We start from the raw sequence: 5944 nt of genomic DNA, 5'->3' as shown, positions 1-5944 counted from the left end.
ACCCATTGAAATTGTGCACTAGTACTAGGGATATTATCGTTTAAGTTTTGTTCTGGAAATGGCAAAGTTTCTGATCTGTCGTCGATGTTATCTCTACTTCCACTGCCCATGTCAAACAAGTCTCTAGGGATGTTACGGAGTACAACGTACCAACCCTCATCAGTTGGATCTTTTGAGTAAAAAACTTGTTTCACTTGACTTGAGAATACATACGGCTCATCTATCAGTTGTTGGCCTGTGTGAATCAATCGGTCAAAGTTCACCATTGTAAAACTAAATTGATCTTGCTTGATTCCACGAGCTGTATTAACATCGGTCCAATCAACTCGAAATAAGACAACTTTCCATTTGCCGTAGTAATCCAACTCAATTATGTCAGTAAGCTGTCCGAAATATTCCACATTTCCCTCGACAGGATTATTGTCCCTAGCGCTAGCATAACTTGTAATTGCAGAATTAACAACTATTCCACAATTTTGCGTTCTCCTCAACCTCTCGCGATATTTTGTATGAAATATGAATCCGTTGATGAGGAACGCACTATATCTTTTAACCACTCGATTTGGACCTTGGGAGAGCCATTTAACTTCGTCGTTTACGCTCTTCCCATTCCAAACCTATTGAATGGAAAGTAAACTAAGTAATTAAAAATGTTATGAGAAAGCATTATAATTTGTAAGCAAAAGCTCCAACCACATACCGTTTGGCTTAACCATTCATAAAAAGATTCTGTAAACAACTTATTGATATCTCGATGTTGTGTTCTTCGGGAGCGCGCACGAGATCTCAATATTTGTTTGTACTCAGTATGTTAAAAAAATGTGATCTTTGTTAGAAGATAAACAATTTTTAGTTTGATAAATATTTATAAAATTTGTAGAACTTACTTCCGTAAAGGTTCCAATGATTCGTGGTGAAACAGAACATATCGATGTGCTTGTACCCACGATAAATTATCTAATTCCGTAATTTCAACTTTGCCGATTGGTTGTCCAAAACTTTGGAACAAATAAGTATCGGCTAAGTCATAGTCCGTGAGTCCAGCATTCCTATTTGGTCTGTTCAACCTTGTTTCGACATCTTCCAAATATCTCGAGCAGAAGGTCATACATTCCTCTGCCAAGTAGCCTTCAGTAATCGATCCTTCTGGATATCGCTTGTTGCGGCAGTAAGACTTTAATTTGGATAGGAACCTAAACACAATATACAACATTATCAAAAGTTGTAACTACAGTAAGAAAAGAACCCACTAAACAATGCTCGTACAAATTACTTTTTTCCTTCCGAGATTCGCCCAAAGGTTAACACTTCCTCCTCCTTCCCATCCGAAATACGCAATCTAGCCAAACCCTCATCCATTTCAAATCGACCACCGCCACAAGAGATCTCCTAAACACCACTGCTAAAACCTGTTAGAAACCAGATCCACAATTTCTGTACGATGAATAGCCTAAACATGCACCAGATCCACTAAAAGCAAAAGAGAAAAAACCCTAACCAAATTCTTCTTGATAGAAACGTGCTACATAGGAGCGGACAGAGGCGTGCCAAGAAGCAGACCTTTTTAAGATTATTAGTTAATTATGTAATAAAATATACTTAAATGAAAATTCATATAAAAATTAAAAGATGTTTTGGTTGAAATAGTAAAATTGAAGGTTTGGTATATACATGGTATTCATGAATCAAATTTTATTATGGGTATTTTTTTATTGATTTATAAAAATATAAACATATAAAAATACCCTCATAATAATATAACTTATTATATAAAAATAATGATTATTTTTTTATAATTTCCCAACTGAGTTGAGGCCCAATTGATGAGTAACACTAACCTAGTTAGAGACTTACTATTAAATAACCTTTTCTGTTATCCTCGAACCCTAAATTGCTTTGAGTGTGGGCTCAAACAAAACGAATTAATAACACAAAATAAAAACTTTTCTTAAATTTAAGTGGGAAAGTTAATTCTTTATATAAACCAAAAACCATGATTGAATTATCCTTTATTATACTATTGTGAAAGCTACTCATCAAGTGCAAATCCAATGAGCTTATCATAAGTTTATTACCTTTATAGGATATTTTTATTTATTTGGGATATATTTATTCTCCTAATAAAATCATATTTTATCTCATGATAATCATTACATTTTCTTTCATGAAAAGTCAATTACTAACAAATAATAATTAAATATTTTATTTCTAAGACGAATAACTTGTGACCGCGTTACTTTCCATCAATCATGTACTGCCGATGAGAGGATATCATTTACTCTTTATTAGGTTATAAATTCCACTGTTGTAAGTGAAATTATGTTATGTAGAAGTCGTATATCCAATGTACCACCTTTTGACTCTATTATTAATTGAACACATGTTATTAATGCATCAAAGTATATGAGTCACACACACAGAGTCAATTACTTACTCAGGATTGAGGTAAGTTACACTATGAATACCACAAGTGAACAAATCAATAGACGGATCTAGAATCTAGTCTACTTGGGTCATGTCTGATGTATTGTAGTTCAGCGAGCCACATTTATGCCTTTATCTTCTATGAGTCATCTACTCTGATACTCAAGACAAGGTATCTCCCAATTTGGACTTGATAGGCGTCATATTAGTCTTTTAATCAATTTATTCACTTCTAATTAGACCAAAGACGTTTTTAGATTATTTATTAATATAAGTTGTCTTCTCACACTACAATCCAACCACATAATGCCACATAATATTAGTTCAATGTTTGGATAATTAGTGAGTTAATATTTACTTTCATTTTGCTTTTCGTGTAAAACTTGTAGAGGGCATTATACAAAAAATATTAATGATAATGATGAGATTTTATCTAAACAAATTTGTTTGAAAAATTACATAGACGAAATTACTATATAAAGGGCACTAAATCCCAACACTTGCTCATTTGCAAAGTGCTACAATGCATATTTAGATAATATTAGTTCAACGTTTGGATAATTAGTGAGTTAATATTTACTTTCATTTTGCTTTTCGTGTAAAACTTGTAGAGGGCATTATACAAAAAATATTAATGATAATGATGAGATTTTATCTAAACAAATTTGTTTGAAAAATTACATAGACGAAATTACTATATAAAGGGCACTAAATCCCAACACTTGTTCATTTGCGAAGTGCTACAATGCATATTTAGAGGAGAATTGTGTTTCAACTTTAATATATAAATTTAGAGAGCATATTCCTTTTCATTTAAGGAACTTTATGAGTTCAAATTCCTTTGTATATATGGTTTATCAATGTTGTCTAAAGTTTTAGTGGAGGAGTTACTTCATTATAGTTGTATGAGAGTGAGGCTAAAATGAAAATGAGTGACGTTTAAGTTTAAATCATCTCTTGTATTGTTGATATTATAGTTGATTACTTTAAGAGCAAGGCCCGCTAACGTAAGATTGGATTTGAACTATGTAACCAATTTATTGTGCTTATTATTTTATTTTTCTAGTTTTAGTTGTTTCTTTAATTGCAAATTTCATAATAATTGGACTAAAAAGTCAACACTTACCCAAACCATAAAAATTGAGGGAAGTAATAATGAAATTTGATTTTTTTTTTGCATTTTAGCAACTAATTGAAGGGAAATACCCAAAATTTAAATGTTAGTGCATCCAATTTATAATGATAACCCTTAGTTTTATATATATTATTGAAATATGTAACTCAAAATTAAATAATTTGTAAATGAGGCCTTAGTTATGTTGACAGAGACTGAGGTCTTAGAATCTTGAGCTTTCAGGTTTGAGTCTCGTATTGTGAAAATTATGTATCCACTAGATAGTTTAGTTTAGTTAGTTAGTTAGACTTGAGTTAAGTTATTCAATTCTAATGAGGCATAGTCAACTTTGTTGGGAGAACTTTACCAACAGTTTCAGTATTGTATTCCTGGATTGTCTATGCACCATTTAGCCTTGAGATTTTGTCCCTCGATTATGTTGAGAACTAAGTGCCAAAGCAAGTTGCAAGTTCACAAAATAAGGGCACCTCGTAGTGCTTTAAAAGGCAACGTCATGGTAAAGTGAAGAGTTTATGTATGGCAAGGTCGAACCCCTAACCTATAGGTTATAGGTCATTAATTGGGAGCACGCCAATTTGAAAAGTTTGTGCATGGAAAGAGTCGAGCCCTTCACCTACAGCTTGTAGGTCATTAATGAGGGAGCATGGTATCAAGTCTTGCCATGAGCAAACTTTTCAATTTGTCAAGCTGGAATGGTACCAAAATCTCAACAAAATTCGGGAACAAAATCTCGAGGCTAAAATGAAGCATAGACATCCCAAGAATACAATATCAGACTTGTTGCGGGGAGGGGAGAGGAGGTTTGTCAACTCTTGACGGACAAAATTTCACAAATTTCTCCGATAGAGTCATTCAACCTTTAATAAATTTAATGCTTATAACAAGTGGTTCTATTTGAAGTTGACGATAAAATTAGGCAATTGTAACTTCAAAAAGAATTGCATAATTTAAATAATAATGAAATGTAACACCGAAATATAATGCATGTTAATTAGTTGTGACTTCAAAAATGAATTTGTTACTAAATAAAATTTTTGAAAATGTAATTTAATATGAAAAATTTAAATTCTTTTTATTTATTATTAAATAAACATATTTAAAATATAAAAGAATAATATTAATAATAAATATAAAATGAAAAAATAAAAAATAAATGATAAAATTAATAATATAATAAACCCCTATTTGGATAAGTTAAAAATTTTCTCCATACTCGTAAATTGTAATAATTTTGAAACATGTAGTTTCTTATTTTTATTTAGGGATAATTATTAAAACTATATATCAACTATGGTTTAATGTGCAATTTTATACATGAACTTTGATTTTGTGCAATTTTGTACATGAAATTTTGATTTGATCAAATTCTTGTAAATTATTAACACAATTATTGATTTAATATCATTTATGTTCATATATTGCATATATAAATAATTATATTTATCCAATATAAAAATAAATTGATGTATTTATTTCTTTAACTGTGTATGATTAAATCAAAATTAAAGTTTCAAATATACTTTTGAACCATAATTAAAGTTTCACGTATATAATTGTATTAAATTAAAGTTTCTATATAAAATTACGTATTAAATCAAAGTTTATGCATAATTTTAAAATCTTTTTATTTATTTATTATACTTTGACTCATAAATTGAGGAAACCCCTATCTTAGGTTAGGCTTACGGTGAAGTGTCCCTTAATCTATCAATTGACCCACCTAAAATTGTGACACAAGAAACAATGCATGAATTAAAAAAAAATCTAAAATAAAAAATATAATTAATACCAGATGATAAGGGATTTTTACCAAAATATTACAAAAAAATAAAAAATAATCAAAATATTATACTTTTTTTATTTACGAAAATAATACAAAAAAATAAAAAAAAAACAGAAAAAAGGTTGCAGCAATGTGATAATACCCTGGAGGAGGGTATCCCATGGGCGGCACCAAATGTGCCTTTCCCATAGGCGGCACCGATAGTGTCTTTCCCATAGGCGGCACCCAAGGTGCTTTTATCATAGGCGGCACCACTTGTGTTATAAACTCGGGATTCGTCCAGCTGCTTCAGAGAAAAATAAGAAGAAGAAGAAGAGAAAGAGGAGGTGGTGCCGGAAAAAGAGAGAAAAAGAGAGAAAGAAAAGAGAAAAAAAAGTATTTTTTTAAAAATAATTAATTATCTTGTTGTTATGTTTTTTTGTATAATTTTTATTATTTTTTGTTGTTAGTTTAGTTATTAAGATTAATAAAAACTCAAATTGATAGTTTTAGTATTATTATTATTAGTTTTTAGGGTTTAGATGTTACTTAGTATTATTCTTAGTAAAAAACTAGTATTATTTTTATGGTTAGTTATTATTTTTAGTAAAACCTTAATTATT

This window comes from Gossypium hirsutum, chromosome D11, assembly GCF_007990345.1.
Source record: "Gossypium hirsutum isolate 1008001.06 chromosome D11, Gossypium_hirsutum_v2.1, whole genome shotgun sequence".
NCBI classification, from domain to species: Eukaryota; Viridiplantae; Streptophyta; class Magnoliopsida; order Malvales; family Malvaceae; genus Gossypium; species Gossypium hirsutum.
The sequence above is the reverse complement of the archived record's forward strand: the minus strand, read 5'-3'. Positions refer to the sequence as shown.